This window comes from Scyliorhinus canicula, chromosome 15 (genome assembly GCF_902713615.1).
Source record: "Scyliorhinus canicula chromosome 15, sScyCan1.1, whole genome shotgun sequence".
Lineage (NCBI taxonomy): Eukaryota > Metazoa > Chordata > Chondrichthyes > Carcharhiniformes > Scyliorhinidae > Scyliorhinus > Scyliorhinus canicula.
The window spans coordinates 15,406,159-15,419,188 of record NC_052160.1 but is presented as its reverse complement, the minus strand read 5'-3'; the positions used below and the strand labels follow the sequence as shown (position 1 = coordinate 15,419,188).

Sequence of the window (13,030 nt, the reverse complement as noted above, 5' to 3'; positions counted from 1 at the left end):
CTATCAGCTAACTCCCTAAAACTGGCAAATCTCCCCTCCAGGAACAGGTCCCCAAAACATTCCAGACCCTTCACTTTCCAATATTTAACTGTTGGGAAAAGGTGATTGTTACAAATAGGGGCTTGCGAAGACAGGGAAAGGAGCTGACAGTGCTGTCAATTTCCAAATCCTGAGAGAGGAAGCCATCACTGGGTTTGAGGAACATTTGGCGGGGAGAAAGGACAAAGATGCAGTAACTATGGCAAGAAGACTAGAAGTGGTGCAAGAGCGAGCCTCCACTTGTCCCCAAATAGAATCAGGGTCACTAATCCACAGCAGAATCTTTTGATTCTTGCCCCAATTCAATTTATAGCCAGAGAAGGAGTCGAAGGTGTTGAGCAATTTTAGTATGCCATTGATGGAGGGAGTTGGGTCTGTAATATATAGAAGTAGGCCATCCGCACAGAGAGACACTTGATGCTCCACCCCATTTCGACTAATACCCCTCCATTGACTGGTGGACCTCAACGCTATAGAAGGAGCACAGGTGAACAAGAGTGGTGGAAATGGGCAACTCTTTTTAGTGCCCCTATTCAGGGGAAATTAATCAGCGTATAAAGCGTTTGTATGAACACCGGCAGTAGGGACATTATAACAGATGAATCCAGGAAGCAAACTTATGACCAAATCCAAATCTCCCGAGAATCTCAGATAAATGCTCCCAGTCCGCTCTGTCTAGTACCTTTTCGGCAGCCAGAGATACTGCAGGTTCGTGTACTGGGGAGGGGGAAAGGATAATATTTTGCAGGTGGTGTATATTGGCCAACAATTGCCTTCTCTTCACGAAGACTGTTTGATCCTCCAAAATTATACCAGGGAGGCGAGGCTTCAAACAGAGCGCTTAAATCTGAGCCAGAAGCTTGACGTTCACATTCAAAAATGAGATAGGAAGGCATGAACCACACTTTCTGGATCCTTGTTCGTCTTAAGGAGCAAGGGAATAGAGGCTTGAGTGAGGGTCAGAGGCAGTAACTCCCAGGATAGGAATAATTGAACATGTCCAACAATAAAGCAGTTCCGAGAACTTCTTTAAAATTCAATCGGAAAGCCATCCACGGCCTTGCCAGACTTTAGCACAGTGGTTAGCACAGTCACTTCACAACTCAAGGGTCCCAGGTTCGATCCCGGCTTGGGCCACTGTCTATGCGGAGTCTGCATGTTGTCCCCATGTCTGCGCGGGTTTCTTCCGGGTGCTCCGGTTTCCTCCCACAGTCCAAAGATGTGCAGGTTAGGTGGATTGGCCAGGCTAAATTGCCCTTAGTGTCCAAAAAGGTTAGGTGGGATTATTGGGTTACGGGGATAGGGTGGAGGTGTGGGCTTAGGTAGGGTGCCCTTTCCAGGGGCTGGTGCAGACTCGGTGGGCCAAATGGCCTCCTTCTGCACTGTAAATTCTATGATTCTATGACTGCATCAACCCAATACATTTTACAATTTCGTCGGGGTGAAACGGGGAGTTCATCACACTGCTCTCATCCACCTTGACATTTGGGATAGATAGGCTGTCCAGTAAGTCAGACATGGTCAATTTATCTGCAATGGGCTCTAACCTAGAAAGATTTCAGTAAAAGGATTTAAAAGCCACATTGACCTGGAGAGGGGCAGAAAGAGGGCTGCCTTCCGGATTAACTATCTGAGGGATCTAATGGGAAGCCACATGACTTTTAAGTTTATGAGCCCTGGAGAATGTAGCTGACGTACTGCACTGCTAGCAGACAGTAACTCGAACTAGGTCTGTAATTTTGTTTCCTACTTAGCAATAGCTCTGGGGTAGGATCAAGCGAGTACTGGTGATCCCCCTCTAGAGTGGAATCCACCAGCCTCTGCTATTCCAACTTTGTTGTTTTCAATATATATGCTCTGTTAGAGATAATATCTCCCCTCAGCACTGCCTTAAGATCCTCCCACAACATGAAAGATGAGGTTGAGTTGGCAATAATCTGAGAGGAGGAAAACTGAACTGTTTTATTCATTAAAATCGTTGTACCCCTGGCTCTGCCATTGAAGCCGGAATCTACTCAACCCACCCCTTGCACAACCTGGTCTGATCCCTGATATACAAGTGGGTCTCCTGCAAGAAAACAATGTTGCAGTTTCAGTTCTTGAGATGGGCGCCCTCAACCATTTTAATGGGCCATTCAAACCTCTAACATTCCATGTAACCACCACCCCTGACTCTGGAGTCAATCATTCCCACCTAAAGAGATCAACCAAGGGACATTGGAAACATGGAGAAAGGAGATCCTCCCAAGATGGCCACCGAGCCAAGCCAGAAGACTGGACAAAGGAAACCAGCAGGAACCGTCAGCTGACTAACCCTCCCCCACCCCTCCCCATCACAAAAAAAACACCCAAAATCAAATAAAACATGACAAAGAAATATTTATCCTTGTGGTAGTAACCACTGCTATATATATTAGGGTATGCATGGTAAGGCCCTGTACTACAGGTACGGGGGTAGTCCCTGCCTGCTGGCTCCGCCCAATAGGTGGAGTATAAATATGTGTGCTCCCCATACAGCAGCCATTTCGCCAGCTGCTGTAGGAGGCCACACATCTTAGTGTAATAAAGCCTCAGTTGTATTCAGCTCTCGTGTTTGTGCAATTGATCGTGCATCAATTTATTACACTAAAGTTTTCAGAAGATGGACCTCCTCATCAAGCCGGATCGCCTGCAGCTGGGTCCGCAATCAAGCAACGCCAAAAAGGACTTTGAACACTGGCTAGCTTGTTTCGAAGCTTACATCAGGTCTGCACCAGACCCAATTCCGGAAGCTCAGAAGATCCAGATCCTCTACACGCGGCTGAGCTCCAGCGTTTTTCCGCTTATCCAGGACGCGCCGACCTACGATGAAGCCATGGCGCTACTGAAAGAGAATTACGCTCAGCGGACTAACACGCTTTACGCCAGGCACGTCCTCTCAACTCGTAGTCAACTCCCTGGTGAGTCAATAGAAGATTTCTGGTGAGCCCTAATTCCCCTGGTCAGAGACTGTGACTGTCAGGCCGTCACGGCCACGGATCACTCGAATTTACTCATGCGGGACACTTTCGTTACGGGGATTGCGTCAGATCACATCCACCATTGACTTTTAGGGGGGGCCACGCTCGACCTCGCAGCAACCAAAAAGCTGGCGCTATCGATGACGGTCGCCTCGCACAATATCCAGGCCTACACCCCCAGCCGCGCGGCCCACCCCTCCTACGCATCGTGGACCCCACAGACGGCCGCCCCATCGGGGACCCCACTCAGCCAACCCTACGCCTATGCCTCATGGCAACCAGCCAACCCCGGGGGCCCCAGATGTTACTTCTGTGGCCAACCAAAACACTCCCGCCAACGCTGCCCAGCCTGGAGCGCCAATTGTAAGCCCTGCGGCAAAAAGGGGCACTTTGCTGTCGTGTGCCAGGCTCGCTCAGTCACCGCTATCGCTCCGACCCCCCCCCCCCCCCCCCCCCCCGCATACGGACAGGCGGCGCTGACATCTCCCCCCCCGCCGCGGACCACGCACAGCCAGTGGGCGCCGCCATCTTCCCCTCCCCAGGCCACGTATGGCCCATGGGCGCCGCCATCTTGTTCAACCCCCACCACGTGCAGCCCAAGGGTGCTGCCATCTTGTCCTCCTCAGGATCGCCAGGCACCGCCATCTTGTCTCCCCCCCCCCCCCCCAGCACGTGGGTGATACCACCGTTCCAGGCCCTGTGCGCCCCGGGCACCCCATTGTCTGACACCAGCGACGTCCAGCCGCGGCTCGCCTCGGTAACGATTGACCAGTCTCGCCCGCACAATCTAGCAACCGCCTCCACAAGCATGAAGATCGATGGGCACGAGATCTCCTGTCTGCTGGACTCCGGGAGCACCGAGAGCTTCATACATCCCGATACGGTAAAACGCTGCTCACTCGCGGTACACCCCGCCAATCAGAGAATCTCCCTGGCCTCCGGGTCCCACTCCGTGGCGATCCGGGGGTATTGCATAGCCACTCTCACTATCCAGGGCGTAGAGTTCAGCGGCTTCCGCCTCTACATCCTCTGCGCTGCCCTGCTACTCGGCTTGGACTTCCAGTGTAACCTCCAGAGCCTGACATTGAAATTCGGCGGGCCCCCACCACCCCTTACTATGTGCGGCCTCGCAACCCTAAAGGTCGACCCACCTTCCCTATTCGCAAACCTAACCCCAGATTGCAAACCCGTCGCCACCAGGAGCAGACGGTACAGCACCCAGGACAGGGCCTTCAACAGGTCTAAGGTCCACCAGCTGCTTCGGGAAGGCATCATCGAGGCCAGCAACAGCCCCTGGAGAGCCCAAGTGGTATTGGTGAAAACGGGGGAGAAACACAGAATGGTCGTGGACTACAGCCAGACCATCAATCGGTACACACAGCTCGATGCGTACCCCTTCGCACGCATATCTGATATGGTCAATCAGATTGCACGGTACCGGGTCTTCTCAACTGTAGACCTCAAATCCGTCTACCACCAGCTCCCCATCCGTAAGGCGGACCGCCCGTACACTGCCTTCGAGGCAGACGGTCGCCTCTACCATTTTCTTAGGGTTCCCTTCAGCGTCACCAACGGGGTCTCGGTCTTCCAAAGGGAGATGGACCGAATGGTCGACTGGTACGGGCTGTGGGCCACTTTCCCGTACCTAGACAATGTCATCATCTGCGGCCACGATCAGCAGGACCATGACGCCAACCGTGCCAAATTTCTCCACACCGCCACTCTCCTCAACCTCACTTATAACAAGGACAAGTGCGTATTCAGCACAAACCGCTTAGCCATCCTTGGCTATGTGGTCCAGAACGGAGTTCTGGGGCCCGACCCCGACCGCATGCGCCCCTCATGGAACTCCTCCTTCCCCACTGCCCCAAGACCCTCAAACGCTGCCTGAGGTTCTTTTCTTACTACGCCCAGTGGGTTCCAAATTATGCCGACAAGGCCCGTCCACTCATCCAGTCCACACTTTTTCCCCTGACGGCCGAGGCACAACAGGCCTTCAACCGTATTAGGGCCGACATCGCCAAGGCCGCGATGCACGCAGTCGACGAGACGTTACCCTTTCAAGTGGAGAGCGACGCATCAGACGTCGCTCTCGCCGCCACCCTCAACCAGGCAGGCCCGTTTCATTCTTTTCACGAACCCTTCATGCCTCCAAAATCCGGCACTCCTCCGTCAAAAAAGAGGCCCAAGCCATTGTTGAAGCTGTACGGCATTGGAGGCATTACCTGGCCAGCAGGAGATTCACACTCCTCACTGACCAACGGTCGGCAGCCTTCATGTTTAACACACAGCGGGGCAAGATCAAAAATGATCAAATCTTGAGGTGGAGGATCGAGCTTTCCACCTACAACTACGAGATTTTGTATCGCCCTGGTAATCTCAACGAGCCCCCCAATGCCCTATCCCGAGGTACATGTGCCAGCGCACAGGTGGACCGACTCCAGACTCTGCACGATAACCTTTGTGACCCGGGAGTCACACGGTTGTACCATTTCATTAAGGTCCGCAATCTGTCCTACTCCGTCGAAGAAGTCAGGGCCATCACCAGAGACTGCCAGGTCTGTGCGGAGTGCAAACCGCACTTCTACCAGCCGGACCGTGCGCGTCTGGTGAAGGCATCCCGCCCCTTTGAACGCCTCAGCGTGGACTTCAAAGGGCCCCTTCCCTCCACCAACCGGATGACGTATTTCCTCAGTGTGGTCGATGAGTACTGCAGATTCCCCTTCGCCATCCCATGCCCCGACATGATGTCTGTCACCGTCATCAAAGCCCTCAACACTATTTTTGCTCTGTTTGGCTTCCCTGCCTACATCCACAGTGACAGGGGATCCTCATTCATGAGCAATGAGCTGCATCAGTTACTGCTCAGCAAGGGTATTGCCTCGAGCAGGACGACCACCGGGGAAACGGACAGGTGGAGAGGGAGAACGGGACGGTCTGGAGGGCCATCCAGCTGGCCCTATGGTCCAGAAATCTCCCGGCCTCCCGCTGCAGGAGGTCCTCCCCGGTGCATTGCACTCCATTCGGTCAGTCCTATGCACTGCTACTAACGACACACCCCATGAACGTCTCTTTGCCTTCCCCAGGAAGTCCGCCTCCGACTTGACTCGCAGCTCCAGGACCTGTACTCCTCTGTAAGCACGTACGACTCCACAAGGTGGACCTGTTGGTGGAAAGGGTGCAGTTACTCCACGCCAACCCCCAGTATGCCTACATAGCATACCCCGACGGCCACCAAGATACTGTCTCTCTCAGGGACCTGGCACCAGCAGGTTCCACACACACACACCCACCCAGCCCGGCGCCACACTCCCCTCCCCTGGCGCACCCAGCAGCAACCCCCCCCAGACCATCCGTCCTCCCCCCGCCCATGCCCAAGGATGAAGAGAATCTTGGCACGCTCCCGGAGTCACCAAGGACCGACCAACACCAGAATCGCCGCCACCACTGCATCGCTCCCGTCAAATCAAGGCTCCGGACCGACTAAACCTGTAATTGGTTCTGGACTCAAAATCTTTTATCTCTGTATTTTAAACTTGTGCTGTATATAGCTCATTTTTTAAAAACCACTGTGATGAGATGCAGCACAACTTCCACAACCACTCCCGTTCACTAACTCCCTTGTTAGCAGGGCGACCAACTGGTTAAGAACAAATAACAACAACAAAAAACATTTGACTTGCAATGCCCCACTACAGACTAAATGTCACGCCAAACAACGACATTGAAAAGAGAAAGGAAACAATCTATGAATGTAAAAAAATACAAGTGTTAAAGAACCTCAAATCTATTCAAAGGCATTAGGTATAAAACCCCTAGGGCAGCACGGTGGCGCAATGGTTAGTACTGCTGCCTCACAGCGCCAAGGACCCGGGTTCGATCCTGGCCCCTGCCCATGTGGAGTTTGCACATTCTCTCCGTGTATGTCTGGGTCTCACCCCCACAACCCAAAGATGTGTGAGGTAGGTGGATTGGCCATGCTAAATTTGCCCCTTAATTGGAAATTTGTTTTTAAAAACCTAAGCCACAAACAAGAAATGCAAACAATACAAAATGCCCGTCAATAGAACCACCAACCAAATTACGCATCGTTGTACCTTTTAACAAAAACAGTCTGCATCTTCTGGCCTGTCAAAAATTGTTGTTTTCTATAAACGTGACTCAAAGATGAGCTGGATAGACTATTCCAAACCAGACTCCACTCTTGTACAGGGCAGTCTTCACTCTTGTTAAACACGGCTCTTTTTTTGTTTACTCCGTACTCATGTCTTGAAGCAGCCTACTGGGGTGACCTTCCCACTTGACGTCCCTGGCCCATCAAAGAACTGTCTCCTTTTTCTTTTAAACCGTGGAATCTTATGACCACCGCACGCATTGGATCTTCAGAATGAGGCTTCTCTCGAAGTGAGCAATAGGCTCGGTCAAATTCAGGCAGGGATGCAAGTCCACCCTCACCCACTATTTTGAGGAACATGTCAGAGAAATATTCTGTGATTGTATGGCCCTCGATCTCTCCGGTAACCCCAAAATCTGGATGTTCTGCCTCCTGGACCTGTTTCCCAGGCCATTCAGCTTGGCTCTTAATGATTTATTGTTTTCAAGCACCAAAATCAGATTGGCCTCCAGAGTGGCAATCCGACCACTGTGATCTGATAACGCTGTCTCCATGCTCTTTATTGTGCCTCTATGGACTCTGACGGTCTTACTAGTTTTTTCCAGAGCCACATGAATGGGAGCCAAGGCCTCTTCAACTGACCTTTTAAGATCCTTTGACATGTTTTGGCTGTGCTTCTCAAACTCCTTCGCCAAAATACTAGTGAGAGCCTCAGCCATTAGTGGAGTGGACGGAGAGGAAGAAGCCAACACCACCATCTTACCACCCATTGAGCCCTGAGAGTCTTCTGATTCCATCGACGGGTTTCCACCCACAACATTCTTGGCTAAGATTCCTCTGGACATCTCAGCAGAGAGAGAGCTTTACCCCAAGAACTATCATGAGTTTCCAAGTAGTAAACGACCCAGGGCACCAAGAAAAAGGGCAAAAAGATCAGTTTTGTCATGGAAGCCACCGCATGCGTATCTTCCCCTTGCATCATGGCCCCGGAAGTCTTCAGCATCCAATTTTTTTTAAGCAGCTCAAGGGCCTTTGCGTTCTCCAATCCACATGCAAATCTATCCCATGTTTGGATTCCATTCTTAAATTTGTCTTTTCTTTGTTGGAATCTGCATCTCCTTGTCCAGCTCTTAATTTGGCATGAAGTTATTGTCTGGGTTTACTGTTCCCATCATGTTAATATGCATTAGTCACCAGTTCATTGAACATACTGACCCAAGGGAGTAGAACAAGTGATTTATAAAGTATTTTAATAAAAGTGTGAGAGTAATGCTATAAATTAGTGAAACAGCCATGTGTATTTCTAAGTTCCTTAAACAATTCAGTTCTTAATTTTCAGATTTGAATGAGTTTAGCATGGCTTACAAACTTATTTTTGCTAAAACAAATGTTAAAAGTTAAAAGTCTGGAGTTAGCAGTTCAGGAATACAATAATTCAGAGCTTATAAATTAAATTATGAGATTGCACAAATTTAGCTTTGATATTCCTTTGGGTTTAGAAGATGGATTGTGATCTGATTAAGGAATTGTAAATGATAAAAGGATTTGATAAGAGTAGAGACAGGGAAAACCTTCCCTCTGATGATGGATTCCAGAAGAAAAGGAGACAACGTTAAAATCAGAGCTCGGCACAATCAGAAACTGTGAAATCTGAATGCAACTTTTCCACGCAAAGTGTTGCGGCAACCCGGATCTCTGTTGTGTAATTTGAAATTTAACCCTGAGATTGACAGATTGATTTGCTGAGCCAGGCTGTCAAGGAAGGAATGTAGAACAAAGGAGCCATGATCTAGCCAAATGGGGAAATCAGTCTCGGGGGGGGGGGGGGGGAAAAGGGGGAAGAAGGGGGTTCAATTGTCCACTTTTCTTATAGGTTGGATGGGGTTATTGGGATAGGGAGGATGCTCTTTCAGGGGGCCGGTACTCGATGGGCCAAATGGTCTCTTTCTGCACTGGAGGCATTGTATGATTCTGTGACCATTTACACCCAATTGCTGATGCTGCATGGTAGCACAGTGGTTAGCAATGTTGCTTCACAGCACCAGGGTCCCAGGTTCAATTCCCGGCTTGGGTGACTGTGCGGAGTCTCCACGTCCTCCCGGTGTCTCCATGGGTTTCCTCCGGGTGCTCCGGTTTCCTCCCACAAGTCCCGAACGATGTGCTTGTTAGGTGAATTGGACATTCTGAATTCTCCCTCACTGTACCCGAACAGGCGCTGGAATGGGGCAACTGACGGATGTTCACAGTAACTTCATTGCAGTGCTAATGAAAGCCTACTTGTGACAACAATAAAGATTATTATTATGTAGTACCAAGAGAAACAATATCCTCTTCCCAAGTAAAAATGTATATTTTGGCCTAGGTTGGTCAATGGGCACCATTTCGCAAACTATTTTACTTTTCGTGAGCTTATGTTGCACAAATTCCAATAAATTGGGCGTTGTTCCTTTGAAAAACAAATAGGAAATAAGCTATGCTTTGCTCCGTAGAAAGATAAGGGAAGGGGGGGTTACCCCTTCGCCCACTGCCCACACACAAGCGCGACCGCGTCTTACTGAACTGGCCGCTGGATGGGGCGTGCCAACGCTCGGGGTGCTTCTAGCCGCGCCTGCGCCCAGGCCGCGCGGTGCCCTCCGGGAGATGTAGGCTAACCCGGCATTGGCGAAGCCACAGCGCGGCCGCCCTCCCCGGACTACATCCCCCGGCAGGTCTTTGGGGGGGGGGGAGAGGAGACCAATCAATAAGGTGGGAACCCGCAGGGGCGTCGATGAGGTAATGGATCACCGAGGGCGCTTTTGCCTTCCCAGTCCGAGTGGGCGGGGACGAGAAAGCTTTGATGAGGTCCTACCTGATGAATAGATGAAAGAGGAGGATTTGAAGGGGGGGGGAAGGGTTGTAAAAATAAGAAACCCACCCTTCCATTTCGGCACTGATCCTATTTACTCTTTTTCACGTCACCCCCGCCGGGAGGTCAGGAGGGTTTGCAAAGGGAGGGGGAAGAGTTTGTGAGGCGGCCAGGACCCTGCCGCCGCTGCTGCGCTTTGATGTCGGGGCCGGCCGGCGGCGCAGGGGCTGCCAGTTGACCGTTGGCGGCGGTTTAGAGTCGCGCGAGCGAGAGGAGGGAGTGAGCGCGAGGCAGTAACGGCCGCGCAGCCCAGAGGAAGGCCGGCGCGTTCCTGCACAGCGCAGACAGGCTATCCCCCCCCCCCTCTCCTTCTCCAGCACAGACATTTACAAACTCGTCACTTTCCCGGGGAGACTTTTGTTTTAAAAAAAAAAGAAAACTCTTTGTTTAAATGTGATTATGTTTATTTTCTGCATGCATCGACCGACCTGAGTTTGTTGTTTGGGGGGGGGTTGGCCGTTATTATTTGATCCTCTTTCACCACATACCCCCTCCCACCTCTCTCATTTTTGCTTGTGGTGTTTACGTTGGAAATCATGGAAGAGCCGGGGCGGAGGCGGCCGCCGCCGCCGTTCTGCCCGGCCGCCAGCGCGGATCCTCCTCCTCGTGGAAGAAACTTTCTCTCCGAGCCGCCTGGGGACAGGAGTTAGCCGCCGCGGCGCGCCTTGTGTAGGGGCGCGGGGCAAGTCGCGTGTCCAGTCCGGCCAAGCCAGGTAAAAGCACTCTCCACCCTGCCGCCAACCCCAACCCCCCTCAGCACCCCCCCTTCTCCCTGTGCCCCCCCCCTCTCCCTGTGCCCCCCCCCCTTCTCCTGTGCCCCCCCCCCTTCTCCCTGTGCCCCCCCCCTTCTCCCTGTGCCCCCCCCCTTCTCCCTGTGCCCCCCCCTTCTCCCTGTGCCCCCCCTTCTCCCTGTGCCCCCCCCTTCTCCCTGTGCCCCCCCTTCTCCCTGTGCCCCCCCCTTCTCCCTGTGCCCCCCCCTTCTCCCTGTGCCCCCCCTTCTCCCTGTGCCCCCCCCTTCTCCCTGTGCCCCCCCTTCTCCCTGTGCCCCCCCCTTCTCCCTGTGCCCCCCCTTCTCCCTGTGCCCCCCTTCTCCCGTGCCCCCCCTTCTCCTGTGCCCCCCCTTCCTCTCCGGCTGGCCCCCCCGTCGCCCTGTGCCCCCCTTCTCCCTGTGGCCCCCCCCTTCTCCCTGTGCCCCCCCCTTCTCCCTGTGCCCCCCTTCTCCCTGTGCCCCCCCTTCTCCCTGTGCCCCCCTTCTCTCTGTGCCCCCCCCTCTCTGTGCCCCCCCTCTCCCTGTGCCCCCCCTCTCTCTGTGCCCCCCCTCTCCCTGTGCCCCCCCCTCTCCCTGTGCCGCCCCCCTCCCCCTGTAGCCCCCCCTCTCCCGGTGCCCCCCCTTCTCCCTGTGCCCCCCCTTCTCCCTGTGCCCCCCCTTCTTCCCTGTGCCCGCCCCTTCTCCCTGTGGCCCCCCTTCTCCCCTTGGCCCCCCTTCTCCCTGTGGCCCCCCCTTCTCCCTGTGGCCCCCCCCTTCTCCCTGTGGCCCCCCCTTCTCCCTGTGCCCCCCTTCTCCCTGGTGCCCCCCCTTCTCCCTGTGCCCCCCCTTCTCCCTGTGCCCCCCCTTCTCCCTGTGCCCCCCCTTCTCCCTGTGCCCCCCCTTCTCCCTGTGCCCCCCCCCTTCTCCCTGTGCGCCCCCCCTTCTCCCTGTGCCCCCCCCCCTTCTCCCTGTGCCCCCCCTTCTCCCTGTGCCCCCCCTTCTCCTGTGCCCCCCCCTTCTCCCTGTGCCCCCCCCTTCTCCCTGTGGCCGCCCCCCCTTCTCCCTGTGCCGCCCCCCCTTCTCCCTGTGCCGCCCCCCCTTCTCCCTGTGCCGCCCCCCCTTCTCCCTGTGCCCCCCCCCCTTCCCTCCCTGTGCCCCCCCTTCTCCCTGTGCCCCCCCTTCTCCCTGTGCCCCCCCTTCTCCCTGTGCCCCCTTCTCCCTGTGCCCCCCCTTCTCCCTGTGCCCCCCCTTCTCTCCCTGTGCCCCCCCTTCTCCCTGTGCCCCCCCTTCTCCCTGTGCCCCCCCTTCTCCCTGTGCCCCCCCTTCTCCCTGTGCCCCCCCTTCTCCCTGTGCCCCCCCTTCTCCCTGTGCCCCCCCCTTCTCCCTGTGCCCCCCCCTTCTCCCTGTGCCCCCCCTTCTCCCTGTGGCCCCCCCTTCTCCCTGTGGCCCCCCCTTCTCCCTGTGCCCCCCTTCTCCCTGTGGCCCCCCTTCTCCCTGTGGCCCCCCTTCTCCCATGTGGCCCCCCCTTCTCCCTGTGGCCCCCCCTTCTCTCCCTGTGCCCCCCCTTCTCCCTGTGCCCCCCCTTCTCCCTGTGCCCCCCCTTCTCCCTGTGCCCCCCCCTTCTCCCTGTGCCCCCCCTTCTCCCTGTGCCCCCCCTTCTCCCTGTGCCCCCCCTTCTCCCTGTGCCCCCCCTTCTCCCTGTGCCCCCCCTTCTCCCTGTGCCCCCCCTTCTCCCTGTGCCCCCCCTTCTCCCTGTGCCCCCCCTTCTCCCTGTGCCCCCCCTTCTCCCTGTGCCCCCACCCGTCTCCCGTGCCCCCCTTCTCCTGTGCCCCCCCTTCTCCCTGTGCCCCCCCTTCTCCCTGTGCCCCCCCCTTCTCCCTGTGCCCCCCCCTTCTCCCTGTGCCGCCCCCCTTCTCCCTGTGCCCCCCCTTCTCCCTGTGCCCCCCCTTCTCCCTGTGCCCCCCTTCTCCCTGTGCCCCCCCTTCTCCCTGTGCCCCCCTTCTCCCTGTGCCCCCCCTTCTCCCTGGGCCCCCCCTTCTCCTGTGCCCCCCCTTCTCCTGTGCCCCCCTTCTCCCGGTGGCCCCCCCTTCTCCCTGTGCCCCCCCTTCTCCCTGTGCCCCCCCTTCTCCCTGTGCCCCCCTTCTCCCTGGGCCCCCCCTTCTCCCTGTGCCCCCCCTTCTCCCTGTGCCCCCCCTCTCCCTGTGCCCCCCCTTCTCCCTGTGCCC

The 13,030-nt window shown here is 55.2% G+C and overlaps 1 protein-coding gene and 1 long non-coding RNA gene across 4 annotated transcripts in view; one reads left to right on the top strand and one right to left on the bottom strand.

Annotated features, from left to right (window-relative positions):
• LOC119978070 overlaps positions 1-10,175 on the bottom strand; it is a 100,319-nt gene extending 90,144 nt beyond the window's left edge. For 2 of the 3 annotated variants that reach the window (XR_005463370.1, XR_005463368.1), the window contains exon 1: positions 10,067-10,175. This is a non-coding gene — a long non-coding RNA (uncharacterized LOC119978070). The remainder of the gene's footprint in view (positions 1-10,066) is intronic. The other variant, XR_005463369.1, reaches the window with a different exon arrangement.
• Positions 10,176-10,212: 37 nt separating this feature from the next.
• axin1 (axin 1) overlaps positions 10,213-13,030 on the top strand; it is a 133,623-nt gene continuing 130,805 nt past the window's right edge. The window contains 1 exon segment of the mRNA XM_038819439.1: positions 10,213-10,770. The gene's annotated coding sequence lies outside the window, so the exon portion shown is untranslated.